Below are 25,454 nucleotides of genomic sequence, written 5' to 3' on the forward strand. Positions count from 1 at the left end.
TCATATCCTTTGCCCACTTTATAATGGGGTTGTTTGTTTTTTTTCTTTTCGTTGCATTTGAGTTCCTTGTAGATCCTAGATGTTAGGCCTTTGTCAGATATACAGTTGGCAGATATTTTTTCCCAGTCTGTGGACTGTCTCCCCACTGTCTCAATGGTTTCTTTGGCTTTGCAAAAGCTTGTCAGTTTGATTAGGTCCCACTTGTCTATATTATCTCTTATGGCATGGGCACTTGGGATTTTGATCAGGAATTGGTTGCCAGTTTTAATTTCCATAAGGGTGTCTCCAGTATTTTCTAAGGTTCTTATAGTCTGAGGTTTTACGTTTAGGTCTTTGATCCATTTAGAGTTGATTTTTGTGTGTGGTGATAGGTAGAGTTCTTGCTTTAATCTTCTGCATGTGGTCAGTCAGTTTTCCCAGCACCATTTACTGAATAGGTTCTCCTCTCTCAATGGTTGATGGTGGAGGCTTTGTTGAAGATGAGTTGGTTGTGAAATTGAGGTTTTCCTTCTGGAATGTCTATCCTGTTCCATTGATCTATATGCCTGTTCTTATACCAATACCAGGTTGTTTTGATTATTGTAGCTGTATAATAAAGCATAAAGTCTGGGAGCATAATGCCTCCTGCTTTTTTTTTTCCCTGAGGATTGTTTTGGCTGTTTGTGGTTGTTTATGTATTCCTGTATTGTCATTTCCAGGTCTGAGAAGAATGCTGCTGGTAATTTAGTGGGTATTGCGTTAAATCTGTAGATTGCCTTGGGTAGGATGGACATCATAACAATGTTGATTCTTCCAGTCCATGAGCATGGACTATTTTTCCATTTGTTTGTGTCTTTGATTTCTTTGAGCAATGTTTTGGAGTTTTCGTTATAAAGTTCTTTCACTTTTCTGGTTAGGAAAATGCCAAGGTATTTCTTTTTTTGTGTGTATGGCTATTGTGAATGGATTGTGCTTTTTATTTGGGTTTCTGTTTGTTTGTTGTTGATATATAGGAATGTGACTGACTTTTGCACATTTATTTTATACCCTGAGACTTTGCCAAAGTCAGTGCAAGGAGGTTTTTGACAGATTCTCTTGGGTTTTCAAGGTACACAATCATGTTGTCTGCAAAGAGAGATAACTTGACTTCCTCTTTTCCTATTGGATACCCCTGATTTCAGAAGTTTATTTTCTAAGACTTCTGGTCATGGCTGCGAACTTAATAGATATAGGGAGCTCCAGTACTAATTAAAGTACATAGAAATGCCAGCTATACTATTTCTTAAGTTTTAAGAAATACATAACCAGGTTTGTGACAAAAATGGAAAACTTTAGGAGCCCAAATGAAGAGGGTACACAAAGCCGTAAGGTTAAGTGGGGGTTTCAGTATGGAAATGCACATTAGGAACTACAAGTTAGAGAGGATGCCCCTGGAATACCAAAGAAATAGTACCAAATTTCTTGTCTAGTGGAAGAAGTTATGAAATTACCATGCTATCTATTAATAGATGGAAAAATCTTTGCTTAAAAGAGAGTGGTTCATTCCATATTGTGGGAGGAAACAGGATCACTATGAGAGTTGAAACCATAGATTTATGTTGAAAGGCAATTAAACATGAAGTCACAAATTAGTGTAAAATGGTTCATAACCAGTGAAACCTCTAGAGTCTTGGCAGAGACACTGGTAGATGTCCTGCATAAGGTAGAAATGTATTATTGAGTTTTTTTAAGACTCAAAGATGACCTTACATATAGAAATTTCAACACATACAAACTTCAGTACAAAATAAGGCAGTCTTTTGGCAATAAATGGGGTAATCACCGTCTAAGTGATTAAGAAGGATAGAAAAATAGCTACTGAGGGAGGAAATATTGAAAGTTACATTAAAAAAGATAATTTGCCTAAATTTTGAGGTATACTATAAGGATGAAAAGAAGTGAAATATACTTTTAGGGGAAATATTTTTTGGAGCTATTGTGTATATTGAAGGATAAAGAAAATGAACATACATATTGGTATCATTGAGATCCAAGGTTTTCGGTGTGGAAAAAAAAAGATACAGATGTAAGATTAATATGGCTGAGTAGAAACTCTATAATTATGAATTTAAATTAGAAGTATCAGTAAAAAAGCATGATCTGTTTTACCTAAAGGATTATTTTCTAGCTTTGTTCATTGAAAAGGTCTAGAAAAAATAAGAACAACCAAGTGTTAATGGGTAGTGAGAATCTCTTGGCTCAGATTATGGTTTCTAAATGCCATTTATCAGTAAAAGAAATCACAAATCTATGGAGAAGCAGTTGAGGTGAGGTTTGGAGCAATAAATTTGTGAAGAACCAGGAGTAGCTAGTCATACCAGAAAACAAGGAAGCTGTCAATGACTCCAAGTATCATGTCAAAGAGACTTAAGAGTCAAATTGAAAAGGTTCCCACTGGCCAGATATGAAACAATTTGAGGACCAATAAAGATAACAACATATAAAATGTTTAAATGCATGAGTTAGTAAAGATACTAAAAAGCAAGCACTTCATCTGTCATTTCTGGGAAGCTGTTGGGGAACTCAAGCTCATTATTTTGAAAACTGATAAAAGGAAAGCATCAAACATTTTTATGTTTTTACCTTTTTGTTTGAACTGTGTCTGGGATAATCAAATAATGGATGAAGAGAAATTTCTCTTTTTAGGAGTACAGTAGTCAAGCTTGTGATTGCAAAGAGAATAATAAAAATTTAAAATGGTCATTTTGCAACCCCAACACTAATCCCAACTTGAGTGGATCTAGGCAAATTTTTTTTTTAATCACTGACTGCTAACATCACAAATACAAATTCAGCCAGACATTGTAAAACTTTTCATGGTACATATTATTGAAAGTATTTCTGCCAAATAAAATATTGAGTCTTCACTTGATCAGGTTTCTAACTCTAACCAACAATTTGCAAAAAATATTGGGTAAAGAAGAATGTATACAATAATACACAGAAGCATTTAGTAAATTCTAGACCTGTAGTTCCCAACCTTTTTGGCATCTGGGACCAGTTTTGTGGAAGACAATTTTTCCACAGACTGTGGGGGTGGGGGAGTGTTATGGTTTCAGGATGATTCAAGTGCATTACATTTATTGTGTACTTCATTTCTATTATTATTGCATTGTAATATATAATGAAATAATTATACAACTTACCATAATGCAGAATCAGTGGGGGTCCTGAACTTGTTTTCCTGCAACTAGATGGAACCATCTGGGGGTGATGGGAGACAGTGATACACGAAGTGTGAAGCTTATATCCAGTCTACTGCTTAATCTCATTTTGGTTGCTGTCACTGCAAAAAATCCTGCTTCACAAAGATAGATTGTTGGAAAAGGAAGCAGGCTTTTGTGGCAATCTCAAGATATGCTGCCTTGACTTTAATCCAGAACGTATGAAGATTTGAAGTTGTTTCAAACATGCTTTTAAGGCCACCGCCATTTTTTATCTCAAGCAGTTGATCCTTTTGAAGTACGAACAAAAAGTTGGTTCCCTGGCTTATTCACAAATGGGTCACAAATTCATTCCTTCCCAATTTGGGAGTCTTTTGTGATTGAGAAGTAATGCTCAAACTCTTTTGAAAGCTGAGATAGGTGCTCATGCACCAGCTGGGAGAAAGGCTTTAGTGCAATCTCTTACGAAATCTCTGCTAATGTTTGAAACGTCAAAAATCCCAATATTCACTAATCACCCCCATAATTCCAGTCTGGTTTTGAATGTAGCCACTTTTTCTGCCAACTCGAACACAATTGTCATTCTCCCCTGAAGGGACAGATTGAGTTTGTTGAGCTGGTTGAATATGTCACACAAGCAAGTTTTGTGACCCATTCTGTGTCACTGAAATGTGCTGCCAATAGTGATTGTCTTTCTAAAAGAAATCTCTGGAGCATCTCTCATAACTCAAAAACTCTCGCCAGTGATTTACCTTTAGAAAGCCATCTCACTTCTGTGTATAAGAGAAGACGTGAATTCTGTGTCCATCTCCTCACAGAGCTGCATGAACAAACGTGAGTTAAGGGCATCTACTTTAATGTGATTGATAATTTTAATCACATCCTGCAAAATGCTGTTAAGATCAGGTGACATTTTCTGGCTAGCCAGCTTTTCTCTATGCATGAACACAGCGTATAGACTCACATTCAGAAGTGACCTCTTTGACCTAAGTAGTGAAACCAGAAAGTCATCTAGTCATGGCAGCTGCTCCGTCCATGCATACACTGGCAAAAAGTGACCAGTTCAGTTTTCCTGATATGTAATCATGCAAAGACTTGAGTAGTTCTGCAGCTGTGGTATCGGTTGGCAACAAAATTGCATATAACATATCCTCATGCACATCCTCCTGAAAAATGTATCACACAAAAGCAAGCATTGTTGCCTTGTTGTCAACATCAGTAGATTTGTCAATCGGGATTGTGTACCACAGTGACTCATTAATCCTCTCTAATAATTGTGTCTCGATATTCTCTTCTATTTCAACAATTTGTCTAGTTACGGTGCTAGCTGAAAGAGGAACACGTAACACCTTTTGAACTGCAGCCTCTCCTAAAAACTCACGACAAATGTCCTTAGAAGCAGGCAGGATCATCTCTTCACCAATAGTGAAGGGGTTCTTAGCTTTAGCAATGCAGTTAGCCACTAAGAATGATGCTTTCAGTGAGGATACATTTGATGAAATGATGGCCTTCAATAATTGCTTCTGTTCTTTGTGCTCACATTTTTTTCTTTTGAAAAACTCCAAAGGTTTATCTTTTAATGCAGAATGCTTTGCCTCCATGTGACGAAACAGTTTTGAAGGTTTCATGGTGTTGGATAGTTAGTCATCACATATTATACAAAGCAGGCTTGGAGAATGTGGATCACCTATTGCAATGAACCTGTAAGTAGGACTCTTGGTATTTTCTTTTAAATGCAGCTTTCCTTTTGTTGGCAGTCTTAGAATCTTCTGCTGTCTCCTCACTGAGTCTTCCCCCTTTTCAAATAAGCTCTCCAGTGACATTTGTTTTTTACTCATTTTGAGTGAGGTTAGCTTGCAGGCTTAGCAAAACTGTGACTGAGACAATTGTGCAATGTGGGAAAGAGATGTGGATGGAAGTGGTGAATAAAATAACGGGTAGGCCATGTGTGGACTAAAATAATTTTTGGATTTTGACTTAAAGCCTGCCACCAGATGCAGCTGCGCAATTGAAGTACGTCAATGTACTTGCCACTAACTGATAGAGTTTGATATGAATTTGCAAGCAATTGGTTTATTATGGTCTCTCTGCAGTCAGACCTCACTGCTAATATTAATTTGTATTTGCAGCCACTCCCCAGCTCTAGCATCACTGCCTCAGCTCCACCTCAGATCATCAAGCATTAGATTTTCATAAGAAGCACGCAAACTAGAACCTTAGATTCTCATAGGGTTCACACTCCTATGAGAATTTAATGGTGCCACTTATCTGACAGAAGGTGGAGCTCAGGCAGTAATGTGAGCGATGGGGAGTGATTGTAAATACAGATAAAACTTCGCTTACCTGCTTGCTGCTCACCTTCTGCCATGCTGCCCAGCTCCTAACAGGCCTTGAACCAGCACTGGTCCATGCCCTGGGGCTTGGGGACCTCTGTTCTAGACCATGGGATGCACTCTAGAATAACCTACTCAGTTTCTTCAAACAACAAAACACAATAACACTTCAAAATTGGGGGAAATCTATAGATTAAGAGATATTAGCCAGTTGTTGCAGTATATGAATCTTAATAAAAATATGACTGGAAAATAAAACTATAAAAACATATGAGACTGCAAGGAAAATTTGACACTGAGTGAACTTGGTAGTATTAAATAAATATTTTGTATCTTCAGGGATGACAATATTTCTGAGGTTATATTTTTTAAAGTCCTCATCTTTTACATACTGAAATATGTATGAATGCAATGGCATAATGTCTGAGATTTGCTTCAAGTAATCAAGGAATAGAAGAAAGTGGACAGAAGTAACAAATGAATCAAGATTGGAGCACAGTTTATTGCTTTTGAGTCTGGGACAGGCACATATTATCCTCTCTAATATTTTCCACAATAAAAAGTTCAAAAAGGTAAGGCTGGGTGGCTCAGCCTGTAATCCCAGCATTTTGGGAGGCCGAGATGAGTGGGTTGCCTGAGCCCATGGATTCAAGACCAGCCGGGGCAACTTGGTGAGACCCGTCTCTACAAAAAAAAAAAAAAAAAAAAAAAAAGAATTAGCTGAGTAGTTCCGACTACTTGGAAAGCTGATGAGGCGGAAGGATTACTGGAGCCCAGCAGGTTGACACTGGGGTGGCTGTGAGCATGCCACTGCACTCCAGCCTGGGCAACAGAGTGAAACTCCAGTTAAAAAAAAAAAAGTTCAAAAAAAGGAATAATAGAGACATGTGAAAGACTTTAAAATAAATATGTTCAAAATAGAGAGGAATATGGTCATTAAATAACAGCATGTAATAATGAAAGATAAGTAAGACAACATAATAAAGATAAAACCAAAACAACGAATTCAACAACATAGACTTTTTTTAAGCATCCGAGTATACTATAAACAACTGCATAAAATTTTGAGAACTAGATAAAATATATGACTTTCAAAAAAATAATGTACTCAAGGAGAAATAGAACACTTGAGTCAAACAGTAATGATTAAAGAAAAGAATTGATAATCAAAAGTCTGCCCTGTCCCTTCTCAATCCAGCAGATAACAGGTCCAAATTACAAGAGTTTTATGGAATCTTTAGAAGAGATTGCTATCAGGAAAACAATTCTATGCTAGTATAATCTTGTTGATCGAATTGGATAAGGACAGTACAAGAAAATAAAATCATAGACAATTTCGTTTTGAACTTGATATAAAATTCCCAATCAAAATATCAGCAAACTGAGTATAAGGGTGTGTAGAAAAGTTTGTTAGGAACAACTAAAATTTATAAGATTAGATAAATCTCTAAGTATTAGTCACTACATTAGCAAATTCAGATAAAAATCCATAAGCTCATCTCAATAGGTTGAGAAAAATTATTCTATAAAATCAGTGATCATTTATGATAAAAACTCTAGATAAACTAAATAAAGGCACTGTCCTTAAGCCAAAGAAGAGCATTTAACAAAAGGCTATCTTAAACCTTCTGCTTGATAATGACATTTAAAACATTCTCGTTAAGGCACTGCATAGGCCAGGGATGTTTATTGTAATTGCCCAATCTAGTTCTCATAAACCTAACCAACAAGATAAGAAATAGAACTACAATGTATAAAATTGTAAAGAAAAAGACTGCAAAAGATTATCTAACATGATCCAAGATAATCAACTGACAAATCAACTGACAAAATATAACTGCTAAAAGATTTAAGGAAGGTTACTATATAAAATAATAATGTAGACAGATTAATAGGTTTGCTTTTTTTTTTGAGTTGGAGTCTCACTCTGTCACCAAGACTGGAGTGCAGATTAGTATATCTCATTTACAGTGGCAAAAAATTTATGAGGTACCCAGGAACGAAACTAACAAAAGATGTGTTAGACTTTCATGGAGAAACTTGCAAAGCTTTGTTGAAGAGCATTGAAGTAGACTTAAAGTAATCAAGAGATAAACTATTTTCATGAATAAGAACAATCATAAAAAAAGTCATTTCCCCACAAATCAATCTTTAAATTCAATATAATTGCAATCAAAATCCCATCATGATAGTTTTGGAATTTGAGAGACAAATTAAAAAATTAGTATGAAAAAAGTAAAACATCCAAAAATATCTAAGACAATTCCAAAGACAAAATTAAACAAAGAAATAGACAAAAGCAAGAAGAGACAATTGCTCTATCAGGTACCAAGACTTGATATAAATCATTATATAATAAAATATATGATATATAACTTAATATAGAATTATGTGGTTTGGGGATAAAAATAAATTGCTGAATGAGACAGAATACAACGTCTAGAAGCAGATTCATCCTGTGTGAGAACTTAATGTTGTATGAGAGATTGCAACATGGGGGCAGAAGAACTCTTCAATCCATGGTAAGGTAATCAGTGGCTTCCTTACCATGTGAAAAAGTATATGGGAAAAAGTATAATTAGGTCCATTCCTCACACCACATACCAATTTAGTAGGGATTAAATGCTTTAAGTTAGAAAAACATAAATTTCAAACTATTAGATGAAAATACAGAAGATAGATTTATTATCTGGGACTTGTAAAGGATGTCTTAGGCAAGGTACTAAAGGGACAACTCACTTTAAATAAAAATATTTATAATACAAATAAGATATATAATATAAACATGATCACATCAAAATTCTCATATATACACTAGCAAACATGATATGTAGTTAAAATAATGTGAACATTGAAAGAAATTTTTAACATATATAACTGATATAAGATTAGTATCTTTAATATAAGGAAAATATAAGGAATTTTTTCTAGAAATCCAATAAGAAAGTTACAAAGAATCCTCCAGAAAAAAGGACAAATGAAACTGGGCAATTCTGAGAAGAGGAAATCAAGTAGATCAACACACATATAAAAGGAAACTTAAATTCATTAATAATCAGAGAAATAAAGCTGAGGGGACAAAGTACCTGTTGTTACTCACTGGAAAAAAATTAAAATGCTAGACTAAACTGAGTTGTCCAAAATAAGGGAAAAGGATCTATTATAATTTTCTGGTGGGAGTGTTGTTAAATACGTTGGAAAGTCATTTAGTAGTATGCAGTTGATTTTTCTTTATTTATTTTTGAGTTGGAGTCTCACTCTGTCACCCAGACTGGAGTGCAGTGGCCGCTCCCGGCCACCGCAACCTTGACCTGCTGGGCTCCGGTGATCTTTCCGCCTCCGCCTTCCAAGTAGCGGAACTACAGGTGCACGCTACCACGCCCGGCTAATTTTTGACTTATTGTAGAGATGAGGTCTTGCCAAGTTGCCCAGGTGGGTCTCAAACCTGCGGGCTCAGGCAACCCACTCACCTCAGCCTCCCAAAGCGCTGGGATTACAGGCTGAGCCACCGAACCCGGCTTGATTTTTATTTTTATTGCTATTATTGTTTTTTGACAGAGTGTGATAGAGTCTCACTCTGTCACACTCATGGCCACTGTAGCCTCTACTCGCTGGGCTTAGGTGATTCTTCTGCCTCAGCCTTCCAATTAGCTGGAACCACAGGGGTGTGCCACCACAGTGAGCTAATTTTTTTGATTTATTGTAGAGATACGGTCTCACCAAGTTGTCCAGGCTGCTTTCGAACCCCTGGGATCAGGTAATCCTCTCACTTCTACCTCCAATGTGCTGGGGATTACAGGTGTGAGCCATCGCCTACTTGCTTTGGATATTTGTATACCCCATCACCAAGCATTTATTCTGCTAATCACTGACCTTAAAAAAAAGTCACACATGTATCCAAGAATATATACACAAGAAGTATATTGCAGTTTTTTTTAAAGTAATACATTTTATTTATTTATTTGGGTTGGAGTCTCACTGTCGTCCAGGCTGGAGTGCAGTGGCATGCTCACGGTCACCGCAGCTTCACCCTGTTGGGCTCCAGTGATACTTCTGCCTCAGCCTTTCAAGTAGCTGGGACTACAGGCACACGCCACCATGCCTGACTAGTTTTTTTTTTGTGTGTGTGTGATTTATGGTAGAGACAAGGTTTCGCCAACTTGCCCATGCTGGTCTCGAACCCCTGAGCTTAGGCAATCCTCTCACCTCGGCCTCCCAAAGTGCTGGGATTAGAGGCTTGAGCCACTGTGCCTGGCTTAAACTGTTAAGTTTTTTTTTTTTTAATCAATATTTTTTATTATGATTTTGTGGGGTACAGTTAAGGGTTAGGTGTACAATTACATTTCATTCAGGCACCCTGTTGATCAGAGATTAAACTATTAAATTTTAAAAGAAGACCTTCATGCCCACTAGTAGGAATATGTATATAATACAATTCTGAGCTGGGCTTGCTATTATAAGTCTTAGTATTATTTTCATGATTCTTAATTAAATTCATCTTTTAATCTGGGTTTTACTGTTGATTTGGGTACAAAATTATTTGTCTTCCCCAGTGATTTTCTAAGATTGTGGTTCTTTATGTTTTTATGGAAACTTAGTAGGAAAAAATCAATTAGAAACAAAAAAATAACAAAGTCTTAATTTTGGAGGACAGCCCTAAACAGTAATCCAAGACTCAGTAGAAAGAAGAAATGTCTAGGGTGGTTAGAGGCAGGTGTGACTGGAGAAGCATTGAGGTAGAGAGTAGTGAGAAACTGTCTGGGAGTTCGAGAGGTAGAGGGGTATGTGAATTGGTTGGAAAACCAGAGGCAGTGGCCTTTCAATGTGAAGTTCTAGGCCAGGTTTTATTTTCTATTTGAAATAAAAGAATGATTGAGCACATACTTTATCAAAGGCCATGTTATCACCATTAAAATTATTTTGAAAGCATATACAACCTTTAAAATAGGGTCCTGTTGTTGACTTTTAAGCATGAATGCTACGAGACTATTTTCTTCTTTGATGATGACATGTTAATTAAATATTCTGATTACATTATATTGTGATTACATATTCCCCGCTTGAGTCTTTCCAAAGGCAGTGTTTTAGACGATCTTGAAGTAGTCTTTCATAAATTATCACTTAATAAAAGAAAAGAAGCATAGCCAATTATAATTAAGTGCTCAAGAGCTAACAATTTTTTTTTTTTTCTTTTCAAAAATAAGTTCTGGGAAATTTGTGCAGTCTTTTATTTTGAAAGGCAAAAAAAAAAAAAAAAAAAACCCATAGCAACCGAAAAACGACATTGTTAAATAAATGAGGTGCAAAATTTGATTTGCCTTAATATTGTTACAGTCTAGTGGGGAAAATCCACAATATTCTTCATTCTGTCACAAATTAAAAAAGTATCCACTGTTTATTCCCAACCTATGATACTGTGGCTATTAGTGCCACTACAGATGCTGTGACTGATCTAAGTTACTCAATGTTAAGGATCATGCGAGAATTTGTAGCACACATGCATGCATGTGCTAACATATTTATGTCTGCTCCATGAGGACAGGCACTATTTGTGTGTGTGTGTGTGTGTGTGTGTGTGTGTGTGTGTGTGTGTGTGTGTGTATGTTCCCAAGCACATGCAATGAAATGAACTTAGTAACAATTCAGGGCAGCTGGTGATACTCTTCTACTCACCTGTCTTGAATAATTTGCAAACTTTCAGTGCACATTTAGGACTTTTTATCATACAGCTAACTTATGAGAAAATTTTAAACTGTTGGTAATTGCTGTACTAAATCATTATTTGGGTTTATGTCATTGTATCCATTCAGTTTTGGGTCACATAGGAAGGTAGGATAAAAGTGCCATTCAGGTTCAGAGTTAGTGTAAGCAAAATTAATTATCTGTCTAGTGCTTTATCTGGATGATGCTGGATTTTCTAATTAAATTTCTGCCGTATATAGTTAGTCAAGTAAATGATGTAAGGAAAATTTTGGAAATTTACAACATGGTACTCCTGAATATTCCAGTAAAAATGGCAATATAGTTAGCCTTGCATTGTTATTTAGTCTTAAGTCTTCATTTCTGATGTTTTTCTTTTGTTTGTGTAACCATGGGGACTAATTATTTGGTTATTCTGTATTGTCAGCCAAGTGCTTTTGTGGTGGGATTGATAGTTTAAAAATGAGAGGAAGCAGAGTTAGGCAGTCAACTGGAGTCAACAAGTTAACAGCTCGGGATCTTGTGAGTCCTGGCTCTGATTTTACTGGCTAACCTTGACTAAAGTACTAATCCTCCTAGGCCTCAGTTTTCATAGTTGGGATAGAAAGGATAATTACAATACATATTTTATAGATTGATAATAAGGGTACACTAAAATGATATACCTCAATTCCTGGGTATAATGTAGCATACATAAATAAAACACATTAACTATTGTTACTGAAAGTTTCTGTCATGTGAAGGAAACCAGAATATGTCCACCCTAAAACGTGCCACTTAGCATAAGAATTATTTTGAGCAGAAATCAATGGAAATAAAGCAGATAAAAGGAGAGCTCCCTTCTCTCCCCCTATTTGCCTAAGAGCAGGACATAAATTTTCAAAGTTGTCTTTCCTCCAATCTCTACTAGGAAAGACAAGAATTAATCACCAGAGACAACTTTAGACCCTTATCAGCATGGGATGGCACCAGAAGAATCTACATAATAAATGTTACTAACTAGCCTTTATCTATCATTAGTTTCTCATATATTTACTGTGCTATAGTTTGCCACCCTTGAAATCTGAAAACCACTTTGCTTTGTCTTATTATTCCTCTACAAATGTACTGTTCTTTGTTAAAGATCCTATATAAATCACCTCTTTGTCTCCTTCTCTTAGTCTTGCCCACTTATATGTGAGATCTACACGTTAACAAACATCTCTTTGTTTTTCTCTTGTTAATCTATCTTTGTTACAGGGGCTTCAGGTGAGAACAAATTAAATAAATAAATGAGCCCCTACAAGAACCCCTAGTTAGAAGGGGAGAAGGGAAGATTTGTTTCCTCCTCGATATATGGAACAGGAATCTGAAATCTTCTTCTGTGAGATAGTAAGGAGGGTTGTTGTTTGATTTCTTCCCTGGGGCCTATGGCAAGGGTCCTCACACTGGGCTGCACATTTGAATCACCTTTGAAGCTAAAAAAAAAAGGTACAGATATTGGGTAGACCTCAAAATCAATAGATCAGAATTTCTGGCACCTGGCTTTCTTAAAGCATTTTGAAGTGATTCTAATGAGCAGCCAGGGTTGAAAACTACTAGCAAATGAAGACTTTTCTTGAAAGAAAACTCTTTTGGTTGCATGGAGATGTGGGGGATGAGGATGGGGTATCTATGTCCTTCAACTCACTGAGAAGTACCTAAAAAAAATAAGCTATCATCCCTGCATTCATTTTCTCACTTCCCATTCTCTTTCAAGTTATTGCAGTTAGGTTTCCAATACTGCTATGGCACACTTCTCAGGTGGTTTTATAATTACAGCATTTACTTACCTGTGTGATAGATCACTCTCTTCTTTGCTTCCTCCTCCCTTGACTTTAATGTCAGCCTCATCTGGTTCCCATTCAATTTCTCCAATTGTTCCCCTCAGTTTCCTTCATAGACTCTTCACACTTTGTCCTTTTCATGCTCATGTTTTCTGTTAGTAATCTCAGCCAGGCCCATGGACTCACCCACATGCTTATGAGCCTGAATCTTGATTTTCAGCCTGGATTTTCACCTTGAGCTCTAGAATTTGAATTACCATGTTTGTTGTTGTTGTCTTTGTTCTTGCACAATTAGGGATTCTTATAGGGGCTTATTTATTTTATAAATTGAATGGATCTCCCAATGGACAAATGGTCTACATGGTTAATACCAGACCAAGCAGTTTGATATATATCCTTTTGGGGTTTTATCCTGGAGGCAATAAAAAAAAATCATTGTAAAAATTTAAAGCAGCAAACTGAAATGAGCAGAGGTGTGCATTTTTAGAACGATAACCCCAGCTATAGTTTAAGACATGAATAATAGGGGAGACAGATCATAAAGAGACAAGGCAAGAACATAGCAAAGCTAATATTTACTGAGTTGGAAGGGGACTAGACTATGCCACCTCAAAAATTGTCACTTTGGCATAAGGACTATTTTGAGCAATTATTTTGAGGCAATTGAGGAACAGCAGGCACAAGAAAGACTCTAAAAACATAAATGTGTATAATTAAGTCTCTTTTTTCCTTATGTAAACCTGTGTTTTGTCAGTTTAACTTGTAGTGCCCCAGTAACTGAACATGAGAAGGTAGAGAAAAAAGTTTTCTTCCTCTACAATTTCATACTATTTGCCAGTCACTAAGGTATGAACTTTACATGTATTGTCTCATTTGATGCACACACTACCTTGTGAGAAAGGTTTTATTATCATGCCCACCTTGCTAATAAGAAAATTGAGGATTTAGTAATATGCATGGGATCATAAAGCAAATTAATGCTGGAGCACTCATTCTAGGAAGAAATTGTGAAAACTTGAACTAAGGTTTGGTTGGTAGAGATAGGGAAGGGAAAAGTGATTCAAATGTTACAGAAACAAAACTTGATATCATAAAGTGGTGATGAGGCAGGGGTGATGTGGGGTATTGTAATGGAGGTTCAGCAGTTATTATTATCCTGGGCACATCCATTGGTCTTTGAAGATTAAGTCATCAAAACCTTTTGATCCCATTACATTATCTTCTTCTAGATAGAACTCATTATTTTGCATGAATTTGCTTGACATTTCTAGACCTGCTTTTCCCCATCTTCACTTTGAGTTTTATCAGTTTTTTCTTCCATCTCTTAAAAATATATAAATCACATCAACATTTCAGTTCCTGTATTTCAGGTATTATCTCTCCTATGAAACTTTTATTATAATTTTAGTGAATACAGAATTTCTATTCCTTAGGATATATTATGTACATCCAAAAATTTAGGTAGGTGATCAGAAGTTATAGCGCATAGTGTCTAAGTGAAAGAATTTCAGAGCCAGAAAGACCATTGGCTCAGGTTATTACCTGTCACCTTGGACAGTACTATATTCTAAATGTTTGCTTCCTCGAAATTCATATGTTAAAATCTTCATCCCCAAGGTGATAGTATTAGGAGATGGGGGAGTTTGGAAGGTGATTAGGTCATTGGGGGTGGAGCTCTTATGAATGAGATTAGTACTCATAAAAGAGATCCCAGGCTGGGCACAGTGGCTCATGCCCATAATCCCAGTGCCTTGGGAGGCCAAACTGAGAGAATTGCTTAAAGCCAAGAGTTGAGACCAACCTTTACAAAAATGAAAATAAAAAAAATTAGCCAAGAGTGGTGGGGCATACCTGTAGTTCTAGCTACTCAGGAGGCTGAGGCAGGAGAACTCTTTGAGCCCAGAAGTTCAAGACTGCAGTGAACTATGGTTGTATCACCACTGCACTCCAGCCTGGGCAACAGAGTGAGACATTGTCTGTGGAAAAAAACCCCACAAAAACCAATAAGAGAAAGAGAGAGAGAGAGAGAACCTGGAAAGACCCCTTACCCCTTCTGCTATGTGACATTAGAGAGAGGACAACTGCCCATGAGGAAGCAGGCTCTTACCAGGTGCCAAATCTGTTGGCACCTGTTCTTGGACTTCCCAGTCTCCAGACCTGTGAGAAATAGATTTCTGTTGTTTATAAGCTACACAGTCTATGGTATTTTGTTATAGTCTTGAATGGACTAAAACAGGCAAGTTAACTAACCATTTTGAACTGTAAAACGGGGTATCAATGAGAATGAGTATAAAATATTGCATTAAATAAAATAACACACCCAAAGGGCTTAGCACCTTGCCTGACACATACTAAGCACTTACTAAATGTTGGCTAATGTATGAAATGCTTGTGTTTATCTCAGCACTCCTCATGTTCTGTTTTATACTTGCATACTTTGGCTTCCCAGGAACAATGTAATTATTTCAAGGGCAGGGAAAGTGTTCAGCACATCTGGCAAATTACTAAATACTCGATAGATGCTGAATGAATGGATGATTGCACAACTTCTTTTGCTTTTCATTCAGGGGCTAGCATAATATCAGTGCCATACTAGACACTTAATAAACGCTACTTGAATGTTCTAAAATTATTATTAAAAACAATGATAAGCATGATCTTATGCCTGATTAACCTAATTGAATGAAACTCCAAATATAATGTAACCAGAGGAATTTTCTCTAAATTTCATAGCTGCAGAACATTCTGCTGATGCCTTTTCTCAGTATCATTCCTATCCGCATGAATATCTTCATTCAGGAATTGGTATTTACTTCACATGCATGCCATTGCTAGGATTGCAAGGGTGGAGTCTTTTAGTTTATCAAGAGAATGTAGCAGAATTCCTCTCTTCTTCCATCCTTCCCTCCCTCTACTCCCTCCCTCCCTCCTTCTTTTCCTCCTTTCCTTTCCTCCCTCCCTCTCTCCCTTCCTTGCTTCATCTCTCCCTCCAATCCCTCCGTACCTTTCTCCCTCTTTTCCCTCTTCCTCCATTCCACAAGTTTATATCACATACCTAGTATGTGTAAGGCATGTGCCAGCGTGGAAGATCCAAAGAGGGATATGAAGATTCATTGTGGAGCAAGATACAATCATCAGATCAAGGATCTTATAGTTTAGGGGAGGGTACAGACCAGAAAATAGACAATTACAGAGCAATATGATAGAAGAAAACATGAGGTTATGAGGCAAACATGAGGCCCACTAGCTTACAGTCATTGCACCATTTTCTATCATCCTAGATGTATTCAAGATGTAATTCTTTTAGTGTACTAAGTAAATGTGAAAAATGCATGATCGTGACCTTCAATCTAGATGTAGGGCGAAATTTGGCCAGAGCATTTTTTCTCTTCTGACATTATACATCTGATTTTACTGAAATATAGTACACAATTACTTGAAATGAGTGCCTATAAAAGCCCATAAAACCAAGTGACTTTTCAAGATATAACAAAGGTAAAAGGTTACTGTCATCACTCTCTATGAATCACCTTGTTATTAATATTTCAGACTTTGAAGTAAAATAATAAAAAGTTTACTTAAAACAACAGCATCAGATAATTAAGCCATTTTTTGATATTTAATACTAATATTTCAGAAACAGAACTCTGACATTTTTTCCAGATATATATATGCCAATTGATTTTAGGTTTATCATTCTTCCTTTTATTTTTTTAATGTATTTAATTAATTAACTTATGGAGTCAGAATCTCACTCTGTCACCCAGGCTGGAGTGCAATGGCATGCTCACGGCCACCACAGCCTCAACTTGCTGGACTCAGGAGATCCTTCTACCTCTGCCTTCCAAGTAGCAGGAACTACAGGTTTGCGTCACCGTGTCTGGCTAATTTTTCTTGATTTATTGTAGAGATGAGGTCTCGCCAAGTTGCCCTAGCTGGTCTCGATCCTCTGGGCTCAGGCAATCCTCTCACCTCGACCTCCCAAAGTGCTAGGATTACAGGTGTGAGCCACCATGCCCAACCCATCCTTCCTTTTATAACTTAAGTGATTTCTTATACATTGATACAACATAGCATGATTGTGGTGACATTTGTCACTCTAACATTAACTAAAAACTTGGCTCAAATGGATAATTATAGTGGTAGTAAGCCAAAGGTTACAACATGTATGAAACCATTTTTGTTTATTTGTATGCTATATTCTATTGTTTTCCATAATTAGTTCTTATTTAATATTTTAATTTGTGCCACTAAGAAAATATCTCTGTACATTCATAAATTTATCCCATATTGTTGTTACTGAAGAATATTCATCAATGTATTTGACTTATTATAAACGAGCAGCTACCTATGTAGTTGTGTTGCCACTCTGTAACAAACTACAGACTTGGTATCATTACAGTAGCCATTTATGGAAAATGGAATAATTATACCACTGGTTTATATCGCAAGAAGAATTCTCATTGGAACCATAGACTGTTAATAAGAGTTGCATTCATTAAGGATTTAACAGGTCTTCCATTCTGCTGTGAGTTGGTATTTCCATATCGTAAATGTATTTACATAAGAGATTGAAAGCAGTTGATTGAGCAAGAACTTTCAAATCTCATGAAGTTGTTATCTGCATAGTTGAAGGAGGAATGGTCTTAAATCTGTTCCAAGTGAAGCTCTTAATGAGTTGTCCTTGGGCTCTGACTTGACTTCAGGATCAATGAAACCAAGTTAGTTTTTTTGTTGCTGACTCTGCTATTCTGAGTCAGATTTTCTAGGCATCTTGATCTGGCTTGGCTAGCCAGTTAAGGGCAGCAGAATCTAGCTGAGGCATCTGCCAGAGTTGTTTGGGCTCTTAGTCAGAATGCCAGGGCCTAGAACTGAGCTCTGTCACTGGCTTGCAATATGATCCTGAACAAGTTCTCTCCAAACTTTTCTTTCTTCAACAGTAGAGCAGTAATTTAATCCACTGTTTTGTTTTGTGCTGAAGATAAAATGGAAAAAGTACACATATATATGACACTTGACAAAGGATCTGGTACACAGTACATGCTCAATGAATGTTAGCTATTGCAACATGTCAATTAAATTTGTCCTCTCAGATCCTTATTCTGGTGATCTTCTGAGTTACATTCTTAGACTTAGTGTGAATATGCTTGCATCTAATAGAGTAATTGGTGGTAGAGATGTAATTGCTGTTAACAGTATTATCAGAATGTCACAGCTATTCCTTTTCAAATTTTAACAAAGTTTTCATAATAATTGTACCCTAGAAAACAAGAGACAAAGTTCAGAAAATACCACTTCCAAAAATGCAGTTTCAAGGTTAGAGAAAAACAAAATAAGAAAAATAAGAACTCTAAAGTGGCGAGTATTCTACATAATAGACAAAAACAATTTGAGTTTGACCTAGTTTCACTTTTAAAAATATCAACATTAGATTCTCTTATAGTAACCATGGGGTCCTTCCAATTGTCATTCAAGGATGGCAAATTATTTCCTGTATACTGCTCTGGTTTTCTAAGGTCATACAGACATGAGATGGTTTAGTGAAAAGAACAATATACTAGAAGACAGAAGCCCTGCATTCCTGCCTAATCTTTTCCTCTAAATAGCTGTGTGATAATCCACTTACTCACTAGATGGTCTGATGTAAAAAAAGGTTCTAGACTAGAGTCATTTTGAAGGTTCCTTCTGTCTCTGATATTCTGTAAGCGAGGATATTATTAGAATGTCCATATAGATTTGCAGTTGCAAAAAACCCCCCCATATCTGTTCAAGGTGGAGGTCTCTCTTCTGAGGTGTAGTGGTGTGTGCTTACCCCAAATTGACTCTTGTCATATTTGCAGCATTGCTGATTGTAAAGGAGATGGGAAAAACTGTCATACTAGAAATTTTCAAAATCACAGTCTATTTAAACCAATTAAATAATAGTTCAGTATTTTGCTATTGTGTTTGCATTAAGAATAAAATAGCTATTTAATCTGTATTACAATTTGAAAGTAATGATGGTTAAATCACCTAATACTGCTTGATACCAATACAAATTAATTTAAAATCTATCTCCATTTGTAGGAACCTGAGTGTCTCCAGGCACTTGTATTAGATCTCCTCTAGAAAATGATTTAAAAACATTCTGACATCAAATCCTTCTTGACTTTGGGGACTGAATTTCAAAGTACAGGAATTTTTTATATTGGATCATAAATCTGCTTCATAGGAACTTCTGTTTCCTTAGATTTTAGCGTTTGGCTTTATGCTTCCAAAAACAATTATACTAATAAAAATGTCTAAACAAGGGATAAGCCAGAGGAGCAAGTACATTAGGAGCCAAAACAGGACTTTTTTTTTTTTTTAACAGACAGAGAGAAATAGACACCTCTTTGGCATCAGCATTATAAAACACAAGATTAATGCAGTTTTCAATAAGAAGGCTAAGTGCATAAAATAAAAGAGCACCACCATTATCCATCTCAATGGATATGCCGCCAACTTACGAATCCCAACAATTCATAAAAAATACATGATGTTATTAGGTGGTAGAAGCTGGCAATATATTGTCCATAACTTATTTATATAAGGCTGTCCTGAGAAGCAGTGTTTAACTCTGCTGGGTAGGCAGATAGGAGTTGGGGCTTTGGTCATCGTGTACTAAGTCAGAGGTTAACCCACAAGCCCTCCTTGAAAAGAGATGACTTTTGAGACATTTTAACCCCTCATTCTCTTCTGAACCAGTTCTGTTTTTCTCTAAGCTTACACTGATCTGACAAAAACAACAATTGTCTCAATGTTTTGACTAAAATTTGTACTCAGTTGTTTACCTCATGGATGGGTTTATTAATCTAATAAATGTCATCAAAATTAGAAGCTCGTGGTGGCAGTCAATTACAGAGTTATTTGAAACAACTGCCGCTGTCTCTTTAGCTAACATATTGAAGACTTCCTTGGACTTCTATGAGACTAGGTCTGCTTGGGATGTCAGTGGTCCCAAGAAAGGAAGGTTGGTATACCAGTGGACCTCCCACTTAGGGAGGTCCACTGGTATTGATAAGAAAGAGAATAGAAACAAAGTTCAGCCACAGGGACCCTTTTTCTAGATGTTTAGGAATTCTGGGTCCCTGCCAGAGAAAGCACATGGTCAGACGAAGGGCACTCATGAGAGAAGTATTCATTGTACAGTTATGACAATTTGTGGTGTTACCTACTATTTCCTATACCTATATTCTAAAAATTGTGTTTCCATGACTACCGCTAAAGTTTTGTCTATATGCAAACTACTTTCACTTAAAAAAATGTGCTGCTTTTACAATATAAATTTTGATTAAAAAAACTTTTTTATCCGAGCTATCAAAACAAAAATGGGTAAGACAAAAACAAAAATGCTTATAAAAATTGTTAAATATTTCTGCAAAGAGCTCCATTCAGAGTAGGTTGTCTGTGTTCACCCCTTTCCTCTCTCTTAGTGGGGATTAAAAGTTTCCCATTAGGACATAACAGGTTGTGATTAAACTTTAAACCTGAAAGCATTCTCCTAATCTATTTGGTAGGAATAGCACATGTCTTTTCAGGTCATCAATTTATCGGGAAGTTAGATCATCTTTTTTCTGGGATACTATGCAATTGATTTCTCAAAGGTCACCAATGAACTCCTTCAAGCGAATTGAATTTAAAATTTAGTGTAGCCTTAAAGGGCATTGCAGTTCAATGGTCTAAATCAGGGATTAACAATTAAATGCCTGTTTTTCTGGCATATTGGTGACATGAGAGGTATACAGTGTCAGTAAGGGTTACTAGCACTTTCCCCTGCTCATGTGTATTTTTCTTGCACATGATATGAGATATGTTTGTTCCTTTTAAAAAAATATAAATACACCTTGAGAATTTTAAGATGGTCAGATTTTATAATTTAATGTTATTTATTCAAATTAATTAATTAGAATACTGTTTCTCTGCTGAGTTCAGTTGTATCAGGGTGGCAGTATTAATCAAGAGTACTCATCAGAATCATCTATTTATGAAGCCATAGGCATAAACTCCATCCAGGGGTGTTCTGATTTGATAGGTTATGATTAGGACTCAGGAGAGTACATTTTGACAAAGTTACCCTGGTGATTACAATAAAACAAACAATAGTAACACACACATATGTGTATACATGTATGTACATATACAGAGGGTGCCAAAAATGCATATGCATTTGAAGAAAGGAAAAAAGTATTAAAATGGTAATAATCAATATATGCTGATAATAAAAATGAATACATGTCATGTTTGACTTCTGCAACTATAAGAAGTGCACAAAGTGGTTACCATCAGTACCTAGACACTTCAGATTATGGTAAACTACAAGTAATTCATAGATAACATCTCTTAAAATGTGTATACATTTTTTGGCACCTCTGGTATATACACACATATAATTATGTAATTTTTCACTTAACAATGTACTATGGAACTCTTACAACATCAGTGTTCATTGTAAGCACATTCTTTGCAGTGGCTTCATTGACTCATTAACCCGAAATTTTTTTTAACTTTTAAATTTTTTTATTTTAAAATTGTGGGATACAATTCAGGGTTAGGTATACAATTGATGAACATTTTAAGAGCAAGTTTCCTTACCTGTCTATGCTACAATGTGTTTAATATGTAAAGTGGGAGTAATAACAATATCTACCTCATAGGGTTGTTGTGAGGATTAGATGTATTAATATGTGTCAAAGGTTTAAAAATAGATGTGGAAGCTAACAGGCATTATAAGAGTTTGATATAACTATCATCATCAGTAATATTTTTACCTGCAATCTGACATTATTCCTAAGAGGTGTGTTAAAATATATATGCAGAATTTGTGCATTTTTAGGTAGGGGCAACTGCATGAGGATCAGATAAGTTTTTCAAACTTTTGCATGTGGTGCCATTTTGTAATTCCATTTTAAGCAGATTGGAGAAAGAATTAGGTGGAGTGGGGGTGAACCTCAAATTCCTTAGGAAGCAAGAGAATTTGGTTCTTATTTCAATCTGCCACTGGAAGTGTTTGCCTTTGGACAAGTCATATATAAATTTTGGGACCAAAATTCTCCATGTCTCAAATGAGAGTATTGGAAGAAATTATTTCAATACCTTTCGCTGTGAATTGGTGTTGTGTAAACAAATAGAAGATATACATAATATAAGCTTTCCCTCAGAGTGTAGGTTTTATGAGCAAAGGCACCTTGACATCTTCTTCAGAACTGAAGTAGCGATACCTAGAATTTGCTTTTTTCTCACAGTAGGCACTCAATAAAACTCTTGAAAGAATGTTTAAAAAACTATTTCAAAATGTAAAGTGAATACCAGGCACACAATTATTCTTCTACCTGTTTTATTTTTTTAACTAATTATATGACTTCCTCTCTAGAAACCTTTCTAGGAATTTGATCCAAAGGCCTGTCTTATTTTTGAACATCAGAAACATTTTAAGTAGATTTAATTTTATTCTTAGCACATCAATGCATATATTTATTTCTACTGCTACACTAAAATAATCTAATTGAATCACTTCAACAGTTGCAAAATACTCTGTCTAGGAGACTTTGTGGAGCTAAAAGAATGGAAGATGCATGAAAAAATTCCATTTGTACTTGTTGTGTAGCAAGTGAACTTCATACAGGAAGTCTAGTTCCTCTTAGGGAAGCAATTTAAATGCAGTAGTGCAATTGAAAGGAGCTATTGGACTGTTAATTACAGTGATCCTTTCACATTGATGAAGGAAGATGCATTTTTGTAGAGCAGCACAATCAGATGTAGTTACATGATGCTTTGATAACATTAGCATTTGTTATATGATTGGAGAAGAGCCCAGAGATCTCGGAAGGCGAAAGGGTGGGCCCCAAGAATCTGTAAGTTTTACTTTCTATTTGACAATTCAAACTTGCTGCTTCCAAAGATCCTGTGTTATGTTACACATCCTTGTGCTCAGAGGCCTCTGAAATAGAATTAATATTTTCATGCTGGAGTATGGATTTTTAAAATGCCAAGTTTCATTTAATTACACAATGAAACCAAAGCACACTTCTTCTTCACCAGAAACATTGTGAGGAAAGTATGGAAACCAATGAATTATAACAAGTAATAGTGAGTTTTAACATAAAACTCACTGAAAGATGCAACAGGTCAACCAATCTATGAACCTCTGGAGGGTAACAAGACAGTAAACTTGACATTGCACAGTATTTGACATACTGTGGTATTTGACATACAGTGAATCATTATTTACATTTTATCCAAAAACATTTACCTGAGAAAAGGTCATGACGTTAAATTTGGAGACATTTACAGCAATTGCCAAATGTTTACAATCTACACGAATGTCATGCTTCTCAGTCAAAAGCAGGTTGATGTGCTAAATGTCAATTATTTCAACTTGTTTGATGGTAGCACAGATTGCTGACTAACATAAAAAGAGATTTAATAAATATTATATACGCTGCTAACCATTAATCTTGCCTAGCAGAGGCTGGAGTTTTACATATAGAGGATTTATGACAAGCAACAGCTCAGGGCATTAAAACTCAATTACAGCAGTCCTGGATGGTGGCACTGTCACTAGCTCCTGGAAGCTCACCTTGTTGCTTTTGCTTCTGCAGTCACATTTGGGGAGGTATCGGGGAGAATGGAATGATATCAGGAAAATAGCACATTGATATTTTCTTTGTGTTTCCAGTCCTTTTTAGAAGTAGCAGCAAAGGACGATTACCCAGAGTTATGTTGGTAGAAAATTGGATTGTTCCATTTTTCTCATTGATTATAAGGCATAATGATATTCTGCAACAACTCCAAAGACTTCAAGAGAACAACACAGAAAAGTTATGAGGGATGCAACAGCTCCAGTGGAATAAAAGTTGTGAGGAAGTCAGTAGCAAGTGAAATGTAAAATAGTTTCCAGTGTAATTTATTCACACTAATACTTGATGAATGCAATTTAGGAGCTTTTTTCTTTTTCTTTTAATATCAAAATGTGTACCTAACAAAGGACTCTGAGGTATAATCACAAAACTCCCTTGGATTAAGTGCCCAAGGTCAATATTCTAAAACGCTAAAATGAACACGTATATATGACATTTATTCTTTCTTGATTTCCTTTTCACCGGAATTTGAGTTTGTTAATAAAGTTAGGTTACTGGCACATGTTGATACTCTCTGATAAGCATGTATTGAGTGATACTGGATGCAAGGCATGGTACTAGGCTCTGGTATAGCAGATCATATAGTCAGGTAGGAAGATGCCAAAATAGTGCAAGTTAGATTATGTAAATATCACAAAAAAGAAAAAAATCCTGCAATTCCCCAAGAGGTTGGGAGGAGAAACTATGAGTAGTGTTAAAGAATCTTCGCGGAAACATTAGCATTCAAGCTGGGTAGAACACACATGTGGAAATGGATGGTGAAGGGCATTCCAGGCAGACAGGACACCAGGGGCTAGTGTGACAATATCTGCGCATCTGGGAGGTTAGAGCCGGGAGGCGGAGTTCCAATGGTGAGCTTTGCCTAAATCAGATTTCTAAGACAAAAGGAGGTCAGCCTAGGAAGGTAGGATTAGGATGGCTCATGAAATCTGGATCACCAAGTGAGCTTGGTTTTTATTCTGGAAGCAAACAGAGTGGCTAGAGTTCTTTGAGCAGATCAGAGCTGGTTTGGCAAAGATTAATCTGGCAGGATCAGGAGAGTGAAATGCCATTTTGGGAAGAATAAAAAAGGGCAGGGAGATTCAGATGGTTTGGAATCAGGGCGAGAGGGACAGGGTGACACACAGTCATATTTTAAATACCACACAGGCCAAGGTAATCACAAGAAACAGTGGCATTTCCTTCCTGGAAGACCTTTAACTTCCTATCAGTCAAGGAAGGTTTAAGTGTCCTCCCTTGAGAGAGAGAGACAGCTGAGCTCACTGTCATCTCCATCCCGATAATGAAGGGGTTTCTAGAAATGAGTGCAAAAATTAGTCAAGAGTTTTCTTCCCTTGAATATATGAGTAATCAGATAAGAATGCTTATGGTAAGGCTCTTATTTCCTAGATGCAAATGCAATTTGGCTGAGCTGACTTGCAGCTTACGCCAGCCCTATAGAGTCTTCTTCCCAAACAAATAATGTAAGCAATTCTTTCAACATTGAAATGTGGGTGTATTCTGGGACCTGAGACGTATTACTAGTATTCTTTACCAATGGCCCTGGGCTAGACCAATAAAGTTTACTTTTAAAAGGGCTAAAATCACTTTACAGATCTCAAGGTCTCATTCCTTTCAAATTACTAGGTCACCTGATACTTGCAACAGCACGTGCTTAAATTAAATATTGAAAGTCAGCCAGGCACAGTGTCTCACTCCTGTAATTTCAGCACTTTGGGAGGTGGAGATGAGAGAATTGCCTGATTCCAGGGGTTCAAGACCAGCCTGGGCAACTTG

The sequence above is a fragment of the Carlito syrichta genome, unplaced genomic scaffold, assembly GCF_000164805.1.
Source record: "Carlito syrichta isolate Samal-C Ts95f unplaced genomic scaffold, Tarsius_syrichta-2.0.1 Scaffold305681, whole genome shotgun sequence".
In the NCBI taxonomy this organism is placed as follows: Eukaryota; Metazoa; Chordata; class Mammalia; order Primates; family Tarsiidae; genus Carlito; species Carlito syrichta.